Source organism: Crinia signifera, unplaced genomic scaffold (genome assembly GCF_055691185.1).
Source record: "Crinia signifera unplaced genomic scaffold, ASM5569118v1 HAP2_SCAFFOLD_843, whole genome shotgun sequence".
Classification (NCBI taxonomy): domain Eukaryota; kingdom Metazoa; phylum Chordata; class Amphibia; order Anura; family Myobatrachidae; genus Crinia; species Crinia signifera.
The window spans coordinates 1-23,599 of record NW_028142756.1 but is presented as its reverse complement, the minus strand read 5'-3'; the positions used below and the strand labels follow the sequence as shown (position 1 = coordinate 23,599).

General features: G+C 48.2%; 1 long non-coding RNA gene across 2 annotated transcripts; it reads right to left on the bottom strand.

Annotated features, from left to right (window-relative positions):
* Positions 1 to 101: 101 nt before the first annotated feature.
* On the bottom strand, positions 102 to 22,232 carry LOC146056606 (uncharacterized). Of its 2 annotated transcripts, none has more exons than XR_014469369.1 (4): positions 22,114 to 22,232; positions 11,201 to 11,336; positions 8,601 to 8,740; positions 102 to 234 (listed from the first exon to the last, which is right to left on the bottom strand). It is a non-coding gene; the product is annotated as an uncharacterized LOC146056606 (long non-coding RNA). The 2 variants fall into 2 exon arrangements; XR_014469370.1 differs by lacking the exon at positions 22,114 to 22,232 and adding an exon at positions 11,834 to 12,392.
* Positions 22,233 to 23,599: the final 1,367 nt, after the last annotated feature.

Genomic DNA, 23,599 nt, shown 5'->3' with positions numbered 1-23,599 from the left:
TATATCTTTCAGAGATTTTGGCAAAGTCTTTTGAAATGAAAATCTTCAAGTGTGTATGGGCCTTAAAACACTTGGCTCAAACAAAACGTCTACACAAGTACCTACCTCGGGAGGTTTGGAGCAGATGCCGACGTCACCACAGCAGATGGGGAGGAAGGTGTTGAGGGCTGCGGAGATTCTGGGGCTCTTGGAACCCTTCCCATTCGGTACCAGATGCCCATACTGTTCAGCTCCCTATCCAGGAGACATACACAAACACATGAGTATATAACTATATTAGTAAGGCTGACTAATGTGGTAGCTCAACATCCTAACAAAAGAAAAATGGGATATTTATGCCCTGAGGTAACGTACTCATGGGCCTAATATGTTCCTCTGTAATGCAACCAAGCACATAATGGACACATTAAATACAGGGATTGATCTGTATTGGATATACATCTTGATTACCAATGGCATTTCACCATAAAGGAAAGAGTCAAATCACTGAATGTTTTATGAACATCGCTTGGCTATGTCTGGTATATCAGCCACAGAAAGATTATGAATAAACATTGTTCTATAATAATGATGCACGTTCCCCATTTCCAGCTACCCAATGTGTACCCAGCATAATATCACAAGTGTTCCTTCTAAGCTTCTGTTACAGGGTGCTGCACCCTGCCCGTTTTTAAAACCTCAAAATGCTCCCTGCCCTTTTTGTGTGTGGCACTCTGCGCCCTTGCGCTGCCCCCCACCTCGTTGACGTGCCGCTGAGAACTTTCGGTGTGTGCCATCATGTGTAATGGGTATTACGGTGTGTGGTATAATGTGTAATGGCCATTGTGGTGCATGGTATAATGTGTAATGGGTATTACATTGTGTGGTATAATGTATAAGAGGCATTACAGTATATGCCATAATGTGTAAGAGGCATTATGGTGTGTGGTGTAATGTGTAAGAGTCATTACAGTGTGTGCCATAATGTGTGATGTCATTAGGTCATAATATGTAATGGACATAGCTCAGTATGACAATGTGTAATGGGTATTAGGGTGTGTGGTATAATGTATAAGAGGTATTACAGTGTATGCCATAATGTGTAGCTGTCATTATGACAGAAAATGGAATGGACATAGCACAGCATGACAATGTGTAATGGGTATTACGGTGTGGTATAATGTGTAATGGGCATTATGGTGTGTGGTATAATGTGTAATGGGTATTTTGTTGTGTGATATAACGTGTAGTTGTCATTATTACAGAATATGTAATGGACATAGATCAGTATGACAATGTGTAATGGGTGTGTGGCAAAATGTGTAATGGGCATTATGGTATTTTGTTTTAATGTGTAATGGGTATTACGGTGTGTGGTATAATGTGTAATGGGCATTATGGTGTGTGGTATAATATGTAATGGGCATTATGGTGTGTGCGGTATAATGTGTAATGGGTATTACGGTGTGTGGTATAATGTGTTTTCATTGCGACAGAATATGTAATGGCCATAGCAGAATATGACAATGTGTAATGGGCATCATTCTTATAATTTTTGCTGTTTCTGATGTAAATTTCTAGTATAAAATGTGCTCTTTCGATTGAAAAAGTGCTCTGCCTGATGGTCAGCGCCCTGCCCTAAAAAAATCAGAGTGTGAACACTAGTGGGGTATTGCCAGCAGCCACTTTACGGGATATGGTCGTATTGTCGACACCACTTAGGTCGACAGTCATTAGGTCGACACCGTTGGGTCGACAGGTGGCAGGTGGGGTATGGCCAGCAGTCACAGTAACATATACACAGAGGGGTATAGCCAGCAGTTACAGCATCGTATACACAGTAGGGTTAAAGCCAGCAGTCACAGTAACGTATACACAGAGGGGTATGGCCAGCAGTTACAGTATCGCATACACAGTGGGGTTAAAGCCAGCAGTCACAGTAATGTATACACAATGGGGTTACGAGCAGCAGTCACAGTAATGTATACACAGTGGGGTATGGCCAGCAGTCACAGTGGAGTATGGCCAGTAGTCACAGTATGCACAGGAGTCCAGTAGAAAAAAAAAAAACAATTACAGCAGAGTGCGCAGCGGAGCATGCAAAGCGCAGGCTTCCATCCAATATAATGGCGCAGAGCCGCAGTCGCACCGAATTCTGTGGGATGCAATTCTCTGGAGAACCCAAGGCCGGGAAGATGGCACTGAGCCTCGTTGGGGGATGTGAGTGTGGCGGAAACGCCCATTGTTCGGAGCATCTCTTTTATTTGATATGTTTGTTTGGCCCCATCACACACAATGGTGGCCCCCACCGTAATGCCCATCACACATGATGGCCCACACTGTAATGTCCATCACACATGGTGGCCCACACTGTAATGTCCATCACACATGGTGGCCCCCACCGTAATGCCCATCACACATGATGGCCCACACTGTAATGTCCATCACACATGGTGGCCCCCACTGTAATGCCCATCACACATGATGGCCCACACTGTAATGCCCATCACACATGATGGCCCACACCGTAATGCCCATCACACATGATGGCCCACACTGTAATGCCCATCACACATGATGGCCCCCACTGTAATGCCCATCACATATGATGGCCCACACTGTAATATCCATCACACATGATGGCCCACACTGTAATGCCCATCACACATGATGGCCCCCACCGTAATGCCTATCGCACATGATGGCCCACACTGTAATGCCCATCACACATGATGGTTGTCCACACCGTAATGCCTATCGCACATGATGTCCCACACTGTAATGCCTATCACACATGATAGCCCACACTGTAATGCCCATCACACATGATGACCCACACTGTAATGCCCATCGCACATGATGGCCCCCACTGTAATGCCCATCGCACATGATGACCCACACTGTAATGCCTATCACACATGATGGCACCCACTGTAATGCCCATCGCACATGATGACCCACACTGTAATGCCCATCGCACATGATAGTGGCCCACACTGTAATGCCCATCGCACATGATGACGGTCCACACTGTAATGCCCATCACACACGATGACCCACACTGTAATGCCCATCACACACGATGACCCACACTGTAATGCCCATCACACACGATGATCCACACTGTAATGCCCATCACACATGATGACCCACACTGTAATACCCATCACACACCTTAACAGCGACTACATATGATGGCACATAAGAGCCTCTTACCTACATGCTCATTGCCAGGGGTTTCTTACTCAATGCCAAAGGTTTTATGCTTAGTTGCCAAGAAGGTTTCATGCTCGTTGCCCAGGAGGTATTATATCCTTGTTACCCAGAATGGGAAAAGCAACCCCAGCAAGCCCTCCTGTCTGTGGAGGGAGGGCTTAGCCGGCAGGAAGAGCTGACAGCCACTGCTAGCAGAGAGCAGCTTAGCGTTGTGGCGGGGGGGGGGGAGATTTGTCACTTTAAAGAGCTGCCATGCCGCTCACTTCTCAGGACTTCAGCAGTGGTAACAGCATGGGGGACGGTGGCGGGCTACATCTGTAACAACAGACACACAGCTTTCAGCAGAGAGCTCATCAGCGTTTCAGTGCATGCAGGATGTAATGCCTATCACACATGATGGCACCCACTGTAATGCCCATCGCACATGATGACCCACACTGTAATGCCCATCGCACATGATAGTGGCCCACACTTTAATGCCCATCGCACATGATGACGGTCCACACTGTAATGCCCATCACACACGATGACCCACACTGTAATGCCCATCACACACGATGACCCACACTGTAATGCCCATCACACACGATGACCCACACTGTAATGCCCATCACACATGATGACCCACACTGTAATACCCATCACACACCTTAACAGCGACTACATATGATGGCACATAAGAGCTTCTTACCTACATGCTCATTGCCAGGGGTTTCTTACTCAATGCCAAAGGTTTTATGCTTAGTTGCCAAGAAGGTTTCATGCTCGTTGCCCAGGAGGTATTATATCCTTGTTACCCAGAATGGGAAAAGCAACCCCAGCAAGCCCTCCTGTCTGTGGAGGGAGGGCTTAGCCGGCAGGAAGAGCTGACAGCCACTGCTAGCAGAGAGCAGCTTAGCGTTGTGGCGGGGGGGGGGGATTTGTCACTTTAAAGAGCTGCCATGCCGCTCACTTCTCAGGACTTCAGCAGTGGTAACAGCATGGGGGACGGTGGCGGGCTACATCTGTAACAACAGACACACAGCTTTCAGCAGAGAGCTCATCAGCGTTTCAGTGCATGCAGGGGGGGCGGATGAGAAAGTTTGCAACGGGGTGTCAGCGCACCAGGGCGGCAGCGGAAGGGCGCAAAGTCCCAGACACAAAAAGGGCAGGAACACTAATTTCTGTGTCCTACGGATGACAGAAGGAGGGTGATATGGTCAGATGTATCTGCCTTCACCGTGGTTCGCAACAAGAGGACTAGCGCAGATTTTGACCCAACTTGAATAACTCTGCAGCTCTTAAGGCCCCCATCTGCTAGGGTGGTGAATCGCCTGTGGTACCCCGCCAACTCACCCGGCAGCTGCTACGTTCAGTTCACAAATATTTCTACCCATGCATGTTGCCCCTTCTTTATATAAACACCTCTTTCTACACTTTTATGAAAACTCTTCACTACTGTATACTCTCTCTAGGTCTGTGGGTCCCAACCTCGGTCCTCAGGACCCCCCAACAGTCTGCGTTTTCCAGGTCACCCGGCAGGTGCACTCATTATTCACTGACACATTTTAAAAGATCACAGGTGGAGCAAAGTATTTCACCTGTGATCCTGCATGGAGGCCTGGAAAATGTACACTGTTGGGGAGTCCTGATGACCGAGGTTGAGAACCACTGCTCTTGGGTGTTGGGATTTAAAAAAAGTTTGGGAACCACTGTCCTACGCCATACTAGAAAGATGTACCGAAAAAGTTACTTGCAGCCAATCAAGCAGGTCTGAATCACCCTCTACATTTAGTTTTCTGTACTGTTGCTGGAAGTCTGCATACTTTTATTCAGGCAATGTATGGTTCTATCTATATGATGCTTTGAAATAAAAATCATTCTTTCAAAAAAAAAAACCTTTCAAAAATTCTATAGACTTAATGTTCTATAGAAATATCTCACAAGAAGCATTTAGGCATAGACACGCCCATAGGTTTATTTATTTATTAACAGTTTCTTATATAGCACACACATATTTCACAGCGCTTTACAGAGAATACTTGAACATTCACATCAGTCCCTGCCCCAGTGCTGTGAGGCAGTAATGCTAACCATTACACCATCCGTACTGCTCCATGTGGAGTTAGACACGCCCTTTGGGCACTGTGTGACACGCCCCTTACAAAGGCGCTTGGCGCATCCTACTGTAATTTTCCTGATTGTAGTTTTCAATTGGAGGGAAGTATGTTGTAACCACAAAGAAAAGTGATCTACATCAGATTCATAGACTTGTTTATAGCACCCCTTTTATACCAAAAACGCCAGGTCGCATCCGGGTTTTTGATCCCTGCTTCAAGCCGGGTGTGACCCTGCGTTTGCACCCTTTTACACCACTGTCGCATCCCCCCTGCCGCTTGGAGATTATGTCATCTCCGATCGCCGCCGCCAGGACCCGGAATGCTGCGCTGGGGGCAAGCCCAGCACTAAGGTAATCTGCTGGGCTGCCCCCAGCCCCCGTCCACCCCTTGTCCGGGAGGTGAATGGATGCCGCTCACAGGCATCCATTCACCTCCTCTGCTACTGCTGTCTGCAGGGTATAGCAGACAGCAGTGCAGGCTGCCTGTGACCCCCACCCCCCCCCCCCCCAACCTGCGGACACTGCACCGCGCCCCCCCCCCCCCCCCCCCCCGGGGTGGCCCTTTCGGACCGCACCCGACTCGGCTGAAATGATGCGGAGGGGTTACAATGCCTTTTGTTATATTTATTGTGGCACAAACACTCTGGGAAACTGTATATAGGAAAGTAGTGTATGGCGGCGGATGCTGGGAGTAGTAGTATAAGAACTGATAGTGTTAGCAATATGGTCGTATCGTTCATTAGACCCCACCTACTGTATGTGACTGCCAAAACTGGCTTACGCTCTAGAGCAGGCATGTACAACCTGCGGCCTTCTAGCTCCTGTGAAACTACACATCCCAGCATGCCTTGCCATAGTTTTAGCACTCGCTAATAGCAAAACTATGGCAAGGCATGATGGGACTTGTAGTTTCGCAAACAGCCGGAGGGCCGCAGGTTGGACATGACTGCCCTAGAACAGTGGTTCCCAACCCTGGTCCTCAAGTACCCCCAACAGTGCACATTTTCCAGGTCTCCACACAGAATCACAAGTGATATAATTAGCTCCACCTGTGGATCTTTTAAAATGTGTCTGAATAATGAGTGCACCTGCTGGGTGACCTGGAAAACGTGCACTGTTGGGGGTACTTGAGGACCACGGTTGGGAACCACTGCCCTAGAATGTCATGTGCATGATCTAGGGATCCATCGTCTTGGACAGAGATAAAAGAAGAAGATTAAGAAGCATTTAGAGCAGTTTCTGTTGTTTTACAGCTGCGCTAGCATAATGCCGGGAGATGATTGCTTGGTTCTTTGTCAATATCCTCTCTGGGAGAAGCAACCGCAGGCCGCTTTCAGGGGGTGTGGCGGAACAGACTCAACATTAGACCCCGCCCCCAGCCAACTTATACTGTAATTTGGCTTCTAATTGTGGTTTTACCTAACATTTACTGACTACCGGTACTCTGACAAGGGAGCGAGCGCAAAGAAGCCCCGTGCAGGTTCGGTGGCTCATCGGGCATTTAGCAGTCGGGATTCCAATGTCGGTATAGTGACTGTCGGGGGGCATCCGGCTCTTGTTATCATCTTTGTGCTTAATTCAATCTTATCCTCATGTATGTAACCCGAGAATGGGAGGTTTATCAGCTGCATCATTATTTCTCTTTCCTCCACTAGGTGACACTGGAGAGTTACAGTGGGGAATAGAAGGGCGACCACAGGGAGCTTGGGCACTTTAGAATAAATTAACAGTGACTAACTCCTCCCCTTCTACTTCCTCTCCTAGGCAGTCTTAGCATGTGCCCTGCGGGAGCTGGGCGCATTGTTAGCTCACTCTTGGGCTTTTCTAATTTTTTCTTTATTTTTCCGGATTTTTAAGATCTACACAGGCAGATAGTCCCTGTCCCTATCTGCCTGCGACGAGGGCGCTGTTGAGGGACCGGTTGCAGCTGCTTGCAGCTTGCCTCCGGAACCTGGCTGACAGAACCACCGTTCCGGGGTCCCCGGCGCCGCTGCATGCAGCGCGCCTCGCGGACCGCAAGCCTCGGCGCGTACAGCAGCTACAGGGGTAAGTATGCCCCCGGGTCCCTGTTAGCAGGGAACCAGGTGGGATTGCTCTAAAAGCGCGTCTCAGTACTTTGAGAGTACAGCGCGGCTCAGTTCTGTGAGAGTACAGCGCGGTCAGACAGGCAGGTAGCACCCTGCCCTACCTGCCTGCAAGGGGACCACAGTAACAGAGAATCCGGTCGCCGCTGCATGCAGCGTGCCTCGCGGACTTCCTTCAGCCACAAGCATGGCAGGGATACGTATACCCTGGCTCCCCACTAGCGGGGTAGCCAGGTAGATGCATTGGCGGTTTATCCAGCTGCAACTATAGCATAATAATAGAGTACAGTATTTTATTTTCTTTGTATACTCTATTATTATGCTATAGTTGCAGCTGGATACCAGCATTAAGATCTCCAAGGGATCCATTTGCACACTTTTGTACAGTTTGTCAGTAAGACCGCTATCCGGAGTGAAAACTTACATTCACTATCCATTTACCTAAGGGTATGTACATTCTCAGTATTGAAAAAGTAACTACTTAATTGTGTATATACTAAATTAGTAATATGGCCTTTCTCCACCACCTAGAAAGTTACCCCTGAGGAAGTCATTTTTTTTTGACGAAACGCCTTGGGAGTTTTTTCCTGATTATATCGATTCGACCAACTGACTGCATACAAGCAAAAATGTTTTTACTTTGTTTTTAAATTAATTGTATTAAATACTGTTGTACAGTGACCAATCGATATATTTTCTTGATCCTTCTGGTGGTGGATCTCCATAAAATAGTGGCGCGTCTTCTATCTTTTTTCTTCTATTCCCCACTTCCCCTGCTAACAGGGGGGACTGACAGAGTGCTGCCCAATCTACTTTATCTAGCGCATTGAAAGGGTACCCCACTCTTTGTTCTATATATATATATATATATATATATATATATATATATATATATATATATATATATATATATCTCCGGAAGGGCCGTCACTCTGGACTGAAGTGAGCTAAGATGTGTAGCCTTGCCCCGGTGCCAGCTTTCAGAGGGCAGCCACAATGAACTGCCCACAGAATACTATGACGAAATGAATGGGCACTCGAGGACTCACAAATGCTGGTGAAATCAAAAGGCCGTGTTTATTCCATAAGTGGTCTTACAGGCGTCAACGTTTCGGGGGCCGGACCCCCGTCGTCAGGACAAAATGCAGACAGGGTGAAGTACAGAATAAAGTGCAAGTGCATGGGTATTTATAAGACATGTTAACAAATAGGCGCTAACTTACCCCCTCCCTGTAGCCGTCCCCCACGAGCATCCACAGGCCGGTTTCCGGAGTACTGCGCACAGCAGTGACGTCACCACGTTCAGCGGCGTCCAGCTGACCGCGCGTCATCACGGTCGTCATCCCGCGGTGACGTGGGTGGGCTGGGAAAGAGATTGCAGCTCACATTAGCATGAATACAAGTATCGTGCTACAGAAGTCATAAAGCAACAAAGGCATCCATACATACACAAAACTTCAGAGGATGCAAGTGAATAAAAAATGCAAAAAAACAAGTGGACATGACCATATTATGACTACATAGTGACATCTAGTGGCTAAAAATGAGAAGACATATATAATAAAAAACGAACATTTAAAAAGGGTATACGTATAAAAAGATAACTGCGTGCGGCCCCGAATTGGAGCCGTACTGGGCAAAAGTCAAAGTGCATATGCTGGGTGAGGTGCAAACCCTATGGCGTGAGTGGTTTAAATGCAGGGAGAAATACTGAGTCCCTGCTGGGTATCTATAATAAGCAAAAACAGCCCTGTGTGGGGTGATGCAGCCAGCATCACTGTATGCGCATAGCACCAGAAGCCAGAAATTGCAACAACAGAATGCCAGCATCTTGTATATTATATGTTATCCTGGTGTGTCACCTGGACACCGATAAGGCTGGGGGACTGGTGTCACACAGTGGGATGACAAGTACCTTTAACAAGGGGGAGAGAAAAGGAAGAAGGAAGACATGATTGTGTGTTAGTGGACCAAAATGGTTACAAAAAATTATGTAGGCCAAGTGTGTCATTAAGGCCTTTAGGGTGTAGTGTGTCCATTTTGTAAATCCACTTGGACTCAAGCTGCAGAAGCTGTTTGGAACGGTTGCCACCCCGTATGTGTACCGGCACGTGGTCTATGATCTTATATTTGATCATTGCCATGTTATGTTTGGCCTTGGCGAAATGCCTGGTCACTGGTTGCTCCCCTGAGCCAGAATGAAGGGCTGCCCGTATGGCACAATCGGTCTTGCCGATGTAATGTATTCCACATGGACAATAAATGATGTAGATAACAAATTTAGTCGTGCACGTGAGGGGCCATCTGATTTAAAAAAATTTTACCCGTATAGAGATGTGCAACTTCGGTGCAAGCTGTCATGAAGCTGCATGTTGTGCAGCCTAGGCACCGGTAACAGCCCATTCTGGTGGGTCTGATTTGTCTAGAAGGGGTGTCAAAATTTGTAATCTCGGTCTTGACCAATAGGTCCTTCAAGTTTGGGCCGCGCTTGTAGCTCGGCATCAGCTTGGTGTCTTTGAACACCGGTAGCTCGGGATCCGAACGCACAATTTCCCACCAGTTTTTTACTCTGCTGGTGGTTTCTCGGCTGGCAGAGCTAAAGTCATTAACCCATGGAATACATGGCTTTATGACTTTAGGTGTTGCACCTGTGATAAGAGTGGTGCGCTCACACGCCAGAGCCCTGGCCTTGGCTTTAAGTAGGCCCTGTCTGGGGTAGCCTCTGTCCTCGAACTTCTGCTGCATGATGTCCAGTTGGTGATGGGTTTCAGAGTCGGTATCAGTGATCCTGCATACTCTCAAAAACTGAGTATGGGAGACTCTCCACCGTGTTGCGTGGGTGCGAGCTGTTGTGTCTAAGTATAGTATTGCGATCTGTCGGTTTGACATACAAAGAAGTGTGTGTAAATCCCAAAAATACAAATGTGTAAAAAATAGGCGTATTTCTGCCTACGAATCCATTTTGGTACATTTCCCCCGATGTATACATAGTATATATATATACACGCTATACTGCTGTTCTGTTCTCAAAGACAACATGAAGCATATATATCACTTGTGGAGCCGATATTTATGGTACAACACGCCCCTGTAATTCTCACATTCATAGAGATCCCACAGCACATCTCCCCCATGTGTTAGAGCCTGACATCTCCGATTTACAAACATGATCATTAGCGATCAGTTTGACCATGTTATTATTGTATACAGAGATCCATATGTAACACACCCGTCCGGATCCCTGTGTTAACACCATACAATTGTCACGCTAGATGCGGTGACATCTTCTTCACATCACTTCTTAAACATTGCTCGGGCAGTAGTCCCGTGGCATCTGAAATTTACACTTCAAACTTGCACCATTTTTTAACATTGTTTTACTGTTTTAATGTAGGTTATTTATGTGCCATTTATGTGTTGTTATAGGCAGAAGCCAAACCCGGATCCTGGAGCGGAGGTTGTCATACAGAAGTGGGCGATACGGTGGGGTCACCATAGCAACCCATCTACAACAGAGGGGAGCGTGATGATGCAGTGAGGCTCCGCCCACTGACATCCGCCCGCACCGGAAGCCGCACTGGACGCAACCGGGATGCTCCACGTACGGGAATGGTGAGTATGCACATGCTGTATGTATTTAAATGTTTGCTGTGTCACCCGCACGCGTTGTACACCTTGACAAAGGGGTATCCAGTCCCCGAAACGTCGGTCACCTCCAATAAACACATTGTTAAGCCCACGGAGTGCCGCTGCCTGCTTGGATAATTCCTTAGATAGATAGATACCAGAAAGAACCCCCACTGGGGGAATAAACAGCACTCACCAGTCTGTAGTTCAATGGAGGTACAACCAGGAGGTAATCCAAAGTTTATTTTCTGCAAGAGAGATCTTCTGACGTTTCGGTCCCCGCTGGTACCTTTATCAAGGCAGCCACTGTGTCAAATAGTCACAACTTAAATCTGTGTGGGAAGGGGGATATATAGCCTTTGAGTATAAAGAAATATAAAAATATATGATACAGCCAGTACAGGATATGGCGGGTGAGCCAGTGACAGGGACTATAGAGAGGTAGGGCAGGGGGATCAGAGGCGGTCCTGCAGCGATGCATAACCCACAACAGAGAGAGCCGGCACCGGGAAGGGTGATCCCTGGAGAGGACAAGGGCCTGTGCAGTGCTGTGAGCTGCTAACCTGTAAGGAGCGGAGGCTGCGCAGCTGTGAGATCAGGAATGGCGCCAGGAGAGCCAGGCTCCTCCAAGTCCCCTACTGCTGCCACCTGCCAGAGGGAAGGGAACCGCGCTGCCCCCACTAGCTGCCAACCACAGAAGGAGCCCCAAACCCGGAGAGAACAGAATGATGTGTGCTGCCGAGGTGTCCTACATAGTGCCTGCCTGTGGAGGAGCCGAGAGGGTGAAGACTAGAACCTCAAGGAAGAAGGTGCTGAGGGGGTAAATTACCTGGGAGCACACCCAGCCGGAGGATTCTCCTGAAGTTGCTCCGAAGAAGATAGAGGACGCAGCAAGTGGAGACCAAGGTGCGCAGGCACCGCGGAGGACACTCGCTCTCGAGGAACCAGGACTGGAGGACATGCAAAGGACCCCTAGCTGGAGACCTGTAGAAGCCCCCTCAGTGGTGCGGAGCTGCCCCTAGAGAAGCCTGCCCGAAAGTAAGTTAAGAACACGATGTAACATCAAGGACAGGAGCTGCTCAGAGGACAGGTGACAGCCCAGCGGAGGAGAGGATAGAGGAGGATCCCCAGCCTGATAGGAGCCGGGGGTGGAAGCAGAGGCCGACCCATAACAGCACAACAGGCGGAGCAGAGGACGACCCAGCACCTCCTGCTGCAGGAGCCGAGGACACGGGACACAAGGCAGACGTCAGGCTCATGGCAGATGCTGTGCGGCTGTGGTACAGGTATATGTGCGCTGTTGTGTGTTTATGCTGGGCGTTATGGGTAATAGAGGAGGTTTCTTTTTTAGGATGTCGGTATGTGGTAGACTCGCTAGTTATAGGATGTGTAGTATGCTAGGGTTTGTGGTTATAGTGGATGTATTTGTGTATGCAGGGCACCATTTGCGGATGTACTAAAAGGATGATCACAAAAAGGGATGATCGGGATGATTGCCTGCAGTTCCTATTCGCACCACTAGATGTCACAATTTTTTTTACTTCAACTGAGAATTTGTATGTTGGACACTGGTTGTGTATCCTGGACAGTCGGTAGAATAGGTAATCAGCGCTCAGTATCATTCTGTGGAGTTTTCGTAGCTTCTTAAAAGAAGCTGTAAGCGCTGCACAGGGAGGCCAGGCAGCGTCTCCCCTGTGCACAGTGAGCTGACAGGACGCGCTTCTGTCAGCTCCTGCTGTGCTAGCAGTGTGAGGATTCACTAATGAGAATCCTCACACTGTGCCTACCTAGCTAGTGTAAAAGTTAATAAAATAATAAAAACCCTAACTAACTCTACTCCTTCGGCTGCTCCGGCAGCCCTTTAGAATAGCACCCACTCCAGTGGGCACCTAACACGAACTGAGGAGTCTGGGATGCAGTAGGGGAGGAGCCTACCCTCCAAAAGCTTTAGGATAGGTGCCTGGCTCCTGCGGACCCTCCTACATCCCAATGTGAAGCTGTGTCACCAGGACCATTGAAAGAGAAAAGTATGTGCTGCACATACTTTTTGTACTTGCTTTTCATCGCATTGTATGCACAACGCATGTACAAGGATGAATGCGATGCGTGCTATTTAAGCTCAAAATGCACGCCCGCATCGAGACGTGTATGGGCACCTTAAGTCAGAGAGAACCTGAGAATTCTGACTGGGAAGTGCAATTAACAGGTCAGATGTGGACTGCTGCTTTGAAGTTGGATATCTCCATTTCCCCAGGGCCGATTTTAAAAATTCTGGTATCCCTGGAAAAAGGGGATCCTTAGCTATCAGAGTATGGCCCTTATACACCTGGGGCCCCAGAGCAAGTGCCCATTAAGCCCATACGAAAAGACCGCCCTGGTCCCGGTTCGCTGACGTCATCCGGGGGCGATTATGCTGTGTACACACGGGGGCGATAGGGGCTGAAATAGCTGGGAATATGGTTGCTGAGCGACCATATTGCCAGTGATTGGAGTGTGCACCAGCGATAAATCGCCGGGTGCGCGCTCCCGTTTTCACAAAACGGGACACTGGGCAATATGATTGCTGATATGATTGCTAGCAATATATTGCCAGCGATCATATTGCCCCGTGTGTACGCACCTTTATTCCTAACAATTTTGCTGCACCCGTCATCTTGAAACGTGCACATGTCCCTTTGTTGATGAATTTACAAGACTGCCTAATTAGAGCAATAATTGATATTTGCGTGGAGATTAATAACAGTATTACAGACACACATGCTATGACCGATAACACACACGTAACAGACTTATTTTAATTTTTTTTCTAATGCACTTTATTTCACATTTATCACTTTTCACTTATGTTTTTAATATTTCGCTGTCCTTAATAAATGATTCAATAAACATCATGTTTTAGCCAATTCTCTGTTTCTTGGGTCACTTTATTAATGTACCTATAACATTAATCAGAACATTAATATATGCTAACCTAGATTGCCCCTTGTAGGAATACTTTATCTTTCTTTGCTTCCAAGTCTAATACATATTCCTGGGTGCGCCTCCCCCATTACCAATTGATACTTAATATAGTAATGCAGGGGTGAGATAGCTATACCAATTACAGGCCGTTCGGATTGATAGCCTCTATCTATTAACCTGTATCAGCGATATCAGATGGTCGACAGTCATCAGGTCGACATACTGCAAAGTCGACATGGGTCTAGGTCGACAGGTCATTAGGTCAACATGGTCTAGGTCGACTGGGTTTTTCACTGGATTTTTGGGGGGTTTTTTGAGCCGACATGTGCCGACAGGCGGAATTTCATGCCCTACCATCCACTAGGGCAGGCGTTCCCAACCACGGTCCTCAAGGCACACCAACAGTGCAGGTTTTAGTGATATCCAGGCTTCAGCACAGATGGATTAATCCAAATCACAGGTACTAATTAAGACACCTGTGCTCAAGCCTGGATATCATTAAAACCTGTACTGTTGGTGTGCCTTGAGGACCGTGGTTGGGAACGCCTGCACTAGGGTGTGGTGGGAGAATAACATAGAGTGCCAAGCACAGCCAGACATGCGAGGGGATGCGGTGCACTTAATCCTGTGTCCATGTTGACTGTGTCGGCATTCGGGTAAAAAAAAAAGTACAAAACCCTATGTTGAGCTAGACCATTTTGACCTAATGCTTTTTTGGACCAAATGACCTGTTGACCTTGACCCATGTCGACCTTGCAGTATGTTGACCTAATGACTGTCGACAATCTTTAGGTCGACCATATGATCCTTACCTGTTTCAGCAAGGGGTGTGAGGCCAATTTCTCTCTTTCTCTCCAGGGAATGGAGAAATATCTGTGTTTAGAGCCAGACTAGAATCACGTCTGCCCGCAGACAATAGATCGGGTATCATTTTTTTATTTTTTTTTATGTATGTTTGACAAAGGCCATACACTTCACTGGAGGCGAAGATCCGCAGACGAAGGCCAGAGCATACAGCTAATTGCTGCCGATCCTACTATTAAAAAAGAAAAAGGAATGTATTGTATACACAGAACATCGAACATGCCTTCCAACTTTTACCAATAGATCAGTGGGACCTGCATGCAGCTGGCCCTGGAAAGGGGCGGGGCTATGTGCAACGGGGGCGGGACCGGGCATCGAGGCCCCGGGTTTTCCATCCTCTTTGCCAGCGTACCCAGCCCCGTCTCTCCTTGCTGCGCACGGCACCTATCCAGCAATCACCGGCTGCTCCACAAAGCAGAGCAGCCATGATCACCTCCCCTCAAGGGACATCAGGGCAGGCTCCAAATAGCGGGACCATACCACTGTAATCAGGACAGTTGGGAGGAATGCTATAAATACATTATCATGTAGCGCCTATTATTCCTGTTGTCCGACTCTACCTGTATGACTACATGTGAAGGAAAACACAGAGGCTGCTTCTTTTGCCCAACGTTTGGGAATTTATGATATTTTAGTTTTCGGAACTTGTCTCCTGTCCTACATAACAGTTTATAGACGCTGTGACCAGGGGTGAGGGTCATTAAGTCGACAGTAATTAGATCTTTTGGTCGGCAGTGAAAAGGTCTACATATGAAAAAGATCGACCTGGTTTAAATTGACGCTGAAAACGGTCAACACAATCCAAAAGGCTGCATGAAAAAGGTCAACACAGGAATAGGTCGACATGAGTTATTAAAGAAAATTGTGTATGTGGAAATCTGCTGACACGGGCACTGTATAAGTGTACAGCGACACGGACACACAGCTCCAATTTCTATTCACTTTTTTCTTAATGCACTTTTTTAATTTTAACCTATTTTGCTGTTTTGTGCCAATGAATAAACTATATTTAGAACAATTGGTCTGTACACAGACTCCGTCCTGCCCCCACTTAAAGTTATTCCTCCTGGTTATATATGGTGGCTAATTATTAATATTATGTAGTTTGAGCAGAAAATATTGTGGTATCAGTGGATGAGTCAAAAACTCAGGCTGCTCCCGGATCCGAAGGCGCTACACCCCACGCCCCTGAAACAGCAGACACTGGAGGAGGATTCGAACCCGTGGTGGCTCATCACTGCTGCTCCCCCTACATGAGCACTCTGCCAGCTTTTCTGATGGAGGCAGTCACTGACTGGGACGCCATGCCCCTGCGTAGAAGAAGCGGCTGGTAAGTGCACATGTGCAGAACACCCCCTGAGCATTGAGCAACCTGTGGGTGAGGACTGGAGCTCAGTCTGTATGTTGGTCATGTATGTGACTCCCACAGGGCTGCTGCATGGTGCTCCTGGGGATATCTATGTGTATGGGCATACCAGTGTATCCTCAGCAGCGCTACTCTATGGCTCAGGTTGTAATATCTCAGCCCCAGTGCTGTCTGCATTATTATACACTGTAAATTATCTATCTGCTTTCCCAAAGTGTGACACAGGTGTATATAGACCAGATTATAATCTATGGGAAGCCTCTGTGTGTATACCATATGTTCTCTCTCTGCTGCAGTAGCTATGCGCGCTTTGCTATGTTCTATGATAATAAACACATGTGAGTGTAATGGTAAATATGTGCCCGGCATGCCAATGTGGTGAGATACAGGTGAGCCAAACCGTACAGGCTAGCAAACTGCACGTAGCCATTAGTGCAGATGTAGGATAACTGGGCATACTGTATATAGGCTGGGATCACTGCTGCGTTCAGGTGACACCAAGTACATGTCACCCGCCGGGATTGCTTGCTGGATGGTTATACAGGGATTATTGTCACATTAGTTATACTGTCTAAAGTGTATACTGTATTATCTACCATCCTAATGGGGCATACACACAGGGGGCGGGATGTACTAAAGGGAAAATGTGATAAAACGGGGGTTTTACCGCATTTTCCTTTGTACCATTACCCGTCCGCCTTATCTCCGCCTGGCAGGGTATCTCCACCTCTGGGTGGCGATACCCTATAGATGCCTATGGGCTTCTATCGCCGCCCGCCGTCCTTGCGACCCATCCTCCATCGATCTACTCCTCCCTCAGCAGGTGTCACAGCCGGGAGGACATCCGGCTGTAGGGAGGAGAGGCAGGGGGACACTGACAGCCGCCAGGATGTGACGGAGACCCCCGCACACCACATTACAGGTATCGCGGGGGTCTCCGTCACCGCTACCCGATGCTAGCCGCATATGTTAGTACATATGCGGTAGCATCGCGGCGGCTGGCGATTTACATTAATACATCCCGCCCAGGGGGATATGAGGCTTATTTCTAAGTGATCTGACTAGATCGCTTAGAAATGAAAAAGGGATCACTCCACGTGTATACCCTCTGGTGATGACGATTGCGCGGTCCCGTGCGTCGCTGTTGCTTTACTAGATTTACACTGCATCCAGTTATAAATCTAGTCATCGCCAATGTTCTCACACCAGAGAACACTGGCCCTGACAGATTGTTCAGTACACAATGCTGAGCCATCTGTGCTTAACTGCAAATTTAGCACAGAGGCTCACTTGCACTGTGTGTGCACAGCTTTAGGGATGGACGTCTTTGCAATTGATGACAATAGTGCAACTGCCCATTGATTGTGGCACACTATGCAATGGATGACCATCAATGTTTTTACCTATTGATGGTGATCCATTTTCTTTGACTGATTGGATTGTGGGCCAATCAAAACATGTAGGCGGTGCTTCATGAGTGTTGGGGCAGAGCTATGCTGGTGGTAAGGGTTGCTGGTCTTACTGTACTGCATATTAAAATAATAATAATAAAATATATATATAATTTATGTAAGGTGCTAAACAACATATAATGGTGATTCAATTGTTTTGTGCACCCGTAGCTCTTGCCTAATGTAGTGGGAGCTAATGAATTGTTCGCAGCACTTGCCCTGGTCTTGTTGGCTGCATTTTTGCGCCCTAAATAAACTAGATGCAGCTTATTGCCCTACTCTGCGCGAAGGGTGCGAGGAGAAATCCAGGTGACGTGCAGCCTGGGAGTCGGGTCACCAAACAATTGACTTTGATTTTAAAGCTCGTTTGTCACTGAGCGCCCTTTAGCTGTTTTGAAACTACACATCCCAGCATGCCTTGCCATAGTTTTAGTATTCCCTAATAGCAGAACTGTGGCAAGGCATGATGGGACTTGCAGTTTCGCAACAGCTGGCGGGCCATAGTTTGGACATGATTGGTGTATTGGGTTCGTTAGCTGTTCACTAGCCTTTTGCACAAACCACTTTGGCACATATGGAGATGTAATCTCTTTATTAGTCTTTTTATTAGTCTTGCACTCTACTATTACATATAATGCATGCCTTGACACCGTTTCACCGTTCGTGACACCCAAAATGTCGTTAAAATATTTGTTCCAACCAGATTGTTGCTCGGAAAATGTCCAAACTTTTTTTATTTCTTTACATTTTTGAAATACACAAAAAAGGGATTTTTGTAAGAACTTACCGTTCGAATCCCTTTCTCTGATATGGTCCTGGTGACACAGCTCAACACTGGGATGTAGGAGGGTCCGAAGGAGCCAGGCACCTATCCTAAATCTTTTAGAGGGTAGGCTCCTCCCCTACTGCATCCCGGACTCTTCAGTTCAATCTTTCAAAGCCACTGGAATACATTAACTCAGTACAAACGCCTGCACATATTATATGCAAAAAAAAAATTTTTACCACTAAATGGAAAAAATCAGGCGCAGTAGGTTTAGGTATTAAAGGGTGTATATATATATATATACAAAGAGGTCCACAGCTTGATAGGCTGCTCCCAAACACCTAGAAGGACTGAAATGCCTTACTAGAATCAAATGAAAAAAAACTAAATTAAATAAAGAGAGCGCGCACTGTGTTGATCTATTTGTTTTTACTCAATAAAAAATAATGAATATATTTAAACAATACATTATAATAAAAATACACAAAGATTAAAATGCATATGCAAATACAAAATATATGGTAAGAGAATAAGCATCCGACTTTTGTATTAAATGGTAAGTATTGGAAGATTGCCTCTGTTTAAGGTGTGGATCCTTTTATAGAGATCAGCTGATATCTTTCTTTAAAGCGTTTTAGTAATGCATTAACACAGAGTCTTAGTTCATGTGTAGAGACTTAAATATTACCGCTTGCTGTCCCCGTCCGTTTGCGATGTTCTTACACTCGTCACAATGTGTCCGCTTCAACCGGTGTAGCCTGATGTTGATAAGCCGGCACCGGGAGCAGACTGTGTGAGCCGGGCGTCCGCTCGTCAGCTACAACCAGCGTAGCCCCAAGGTGGAAGAGGGCTGGCGCTGGGAGCTTAACAAGCCGTGAGGTGAGCTGCTGACGACCAGCGTGGCCCCAGATGGAAAAGGGCTGGCGCTGGGAGCTGTCTGGTCACGAGAGATGGATGGTAGCCCGGGCGTCCTGATAGAAAGACGCACTTGGAGTGGCACTTGGGTCGAGGACACAGGGTACGATGACAAAGTACTGCGGGTAGCAAAGTCCAATCACAAGGGTATAAAGGGTAAAAGGATCATCCAGAGGCAGCCAGGTATATCAAGTAAGTCGGGTGCAGTAAATCCTTAAGGATTTACTGCACCCGACTTACTTGATATACCTGGCTGCCTCTGGATGATCCTTTTACCCTTTATACCCTTGTGATTGGACTTTGCTACCCGCAGTACTTTGTCATCATACCCTGTGTCCTCGACCCAAGTGCCACTCCAAGTGCGTCTTTCTATCAGGACGCCCGGGCTACCATCCATCTCTCGTGACCAGACAGCTCCCAGCGCCAGCCCTTTTCCATCTGGGGCCACGCTGGTCGTCAGCAGCTCACCTCACGGCTTGTTAAGCTCCCAGCGCCAGCCCTCTTCCACCTTGGGGCTACGCTGGTTGTAGCTGACGAGCGGACGCCCGGCTCACACAGTCTGCTCCCGGTGCCGGCTTATCAACATCAGGCTACACCGGTTGAAGCGGACACATTGTGACGAGTGTAAGAACATCGCAAACGGACGGGGACAGCAAGCGGTAATATTTAAGTCTCTACACATGAACTAAGACTCTGTGTTAATGCATTACTAAAACGCTTTAAAGAAAGATATCAGCTGATCTCTATAAAAGGATCCACACCTTAAACAGAGGCAATCTTCCAATACTTACCATTTAATACAAAAGTCGGATGCTTATTCTCTTACCATATATTTTGTATTTGCATATGCATTTTAATCTTTGTGTATTTTTATTATAATGTATTGTTTAAATATATTCATTATTTTTTATTGAGTAAAAACAAATAGATCAACACAGTGCGCGCTCTCTTTATTTAATTTAGTTTTTTTACATATTATATGCACATTTTTAAACAATAATTGTTACTTTAACCAATTAAACATGAACATCATGAACACTGGCATACTTACTGAGCGTAAGGGAGGGATCGCTGTGTCACCAGGACCATATCAGAGAAAGGGATTCGAACGGTAAGTTCTTACAAAAATCCCTTTTTCTCTTTCAATGGTCCTGGTGACACAGCTCAACACTGGGACGTTCCAGAGCCGGTCCTTTGTGTGGGTACGCTCAGGTCTGCAGCTCTCATCACTGCTCGCCCGAATGATGCGTCCTCCGACGCGAATCATGGAACCTATAGAATTTGGCAAAGGTATGAACAGATGACCAAGTGGCAGCCCTGCAAACCTGCTCAGCTGTTGCCCCATGTCGAACCGCCCAAGAGGTGGCAACTGACCTGGTGGTATGCGCATTTATCCTTGCCGGAACAGGCCTTCCAACTTTAGTGTATGCAAAAGCTATCACAGAGCGCAACCACCTAGCAATGGTCTGCTTAGATGCCGGCCAACCAATCTTGTGTATGTCATACAACACTAACAAGGTGTCAGTCTTTCTGACACTCTTAACTCTGTCCACATAAATGCGTAATGCACGCACAACATCCAAATTCCTCAATTTGTCCCTTTTTCTAGAACCCTCTGGGGGTTGAAACACAGGTAGAACTATCTCCTGGTTTAGATGGAAAGCAGAGACTACTTTGGTAAAAACTGAGGTACCGTCCGAAGAACTGCCCTATCCTCATGAAATATCAAGAAAGGAGACTTGCATGACAATGCTCCTAACTCTGACACCCTCTTCGCTGATGCCACTGCCAACAAGAATACCAGCTTCCATGTGAGAAACTTAAGGTCCGCCGACCTTAATGGTTCAAAAGGTGCCTTCTGAGGCGAGAGAGAGAGAGGGTAAGGCAAGAGAGAGAGAGAGGGTGAGGCGAGAGAGAGAGAGAGAGAGAGAGAGGGTGAGGCGAGAGAGAGAGAGAGAGAGGGTGAGGCGAGAGAGAGAGAGAGGGTGAGGTGAGAGAGAGAGAGAGAGGGTGAGGCGAGAGAGAGAGAGAGAGAGAGAGAGAGGGTGAGGCGAGAGAGAGAGAGAGAGAGAGGGTGAGGCGAGAGAGAGAGAGAGAGGGTGAGGCGAGAGAGAGAGAGAGGGTGAGGCGAGAGAGAGAGAGAGAGAGAGAGGGGGTGAGGCGAGAGAGAGAGGGTGAGGCGAGAGAGAGAGAGAGAGAGGGTGAGGCGAGAGAGAGAGAGTGGAGAGAGGGTGGAGAGAGGGTGGAGAGAGAGAGGAGAGAGAGAGAGAGGGTGGAGAGAGAGAGAGGGAGAGAGAGAGAGGGTGGAGGGTGGAGAGAGAGAGGGTGGATAGAGAGAGAGGGTGGAGAGAGAGAGGGTCTAGAGAGAGAGGGTGGAGAGAGAGAGAGAGGGTGGAGAGAGAGAAAGAGAAAAGGAGAGGGGGTGTGGAGGAGGGGAAGTGAAGGAGAGGAGGGGGGAGTGGAGGAGCAGAGAAGGGGAGGGGGTGCGGAGTATAGGAGGTGAGCAGGAGGGAAGCGAGAGGAGGAGGGGAAGCAGAAGAGGAAGGGGAGCTGAGGAGTGAGAGGAAAGAAGAAAGGAAAGTAGGGGAGGGGGTGAGGAGTATTGGAAGCAAAAGAAAGGAGGGGGAAACAGGAAAGGAGGAGGGGGAGCGGAGGAGGTGGTTGGGGAGCTGAGGAGGAGGGGAGAACAGAGAGCAGGAGCAGACAAGAAGAGGGGGAGAGGAGGAGGAGAGGAGGCATGGAGGAGGTGCAGAGAAGGGAGCGCAGTGCAAGCTGGTGCTGGGTACCTCCTGTGACAATCAGCAGCGATGGTAGCGATGATTTTGCTGCCCCTGCTCCTGGGCAGACTGGGTCTGCTGCACTTTCTCTTCTTCTGTGCTAGTCATCTCTTCCTGCTCCATCTCCCGGCGCTGGGTCTTCTCTTCCTGTACCCCAGCACAGGTTCACTGGCAGTCAGAGAGAGAAAAGTGTGGGGAAATTGTGAGGAGAGCAAAAGAGGGAAAGGGAGAGCTGGGGAGAGGAGGAGGGGAAGGAGGAGAGGAGGAGAGGGATCAGAGAAGAAGGAGCAAAGGAGTGGAGGAGGGGGATCCGAGAAGGAGCAAAGGAGTGGAGGAGGAGAGAAGCGGACATCTAGAGAAGTAGCACAGAAGGCACTGTGTACCTCTTGTAATTGGTGCTGCATGGTACATGATCAGCAGCGATTGAAATGCTCCTCCTCCTCCGACGAAAAGTGGTGGGGAGGAGAGAGAGAAGGGGAGCAGAGAAGAGGAGGAGGGGCAAAAGGGAGGAGGAGGGAGAGGAGTAAGAGGAGGGGGAGCAGAGTAGAGGAGAAGGGAGAGCAGGAGAAGAGGAGAGGGGTGAGGAGGAGGGGAAGTGCAGGAGAAGAGGGGGAGCGGAAGAGAGGGGAAGCGGAGAAGTGAGAGAAGGGGAGGGGGTGCGGAGGAGATGAGGTGAGCAGGAGGGAAGCAAAGGAGAGGAGGAGGAGGGGTAGTGGAGGAGGGAAAGAGCTGTGGTAGCTGAGGAGAAGAGGAGCGGAGACAAGGAGAAGGGAAAGCAGGGGAGGGGTGAAGAGGATTGGAAGCAGAAGAAAGGAGGGGAAGCAGAGGAAAGGAGGAGCAGAGGAGAGGAGGAGCGGAGGAAGGGAAGCTGAAGAGAGGTTGTGGGGAGGAGAGGGGGGGGAGGAGAGGAGGAGGGGAGCGGAGGATGGAGAGTAGATGAGGAGGAGGTGGGGGAGCTAAGGGAAGGAGTAGGAGGAGTGGAGGAAGCAGAGGAGAACGGAGAGCAAGAGGAGAAGGGAGAGCAAGAGCAGAGGAGGGAAAGTGAAGAAGAGGAGGAGGGGGAGCATAGGAGAGGGGGGAGAGGTGAAAGCAGAGAAGGGAGAGCAGGAGAGGGGGTGAGGAGAAGGGGAAGTGAAGGGGAGGGGGCTGAGGAGGTGTGGAGAAGGAGCAGATGTGCGGAGAATGGAGAGCAGTATATGCAGGCGCTGTGTACCTATTGTAATCGGTGCTGCATGCTACATGATCAGCAGTGATGGAATGCCGGGTTTTCTGCCCCTGCTGCACTCCCTCCCCTTCGGTGCTAGTCATCTCTTCCTGCTCCATCTCCCCATCGTTAGGTCTTCTTTTCCTTCACCCCAGCATAGGATCACTGGGGGGAGGGAGGGAAAGAGAGAGAGAGAGAGAGAGAGAGAGAGAGAGAGAGAGAGAGAGAGAGAGAGAGAGAGAGAGGGGAGAGGGGGAGAGGGGGGAGAGAGAGAGGGGGAGAGGGGGGGAA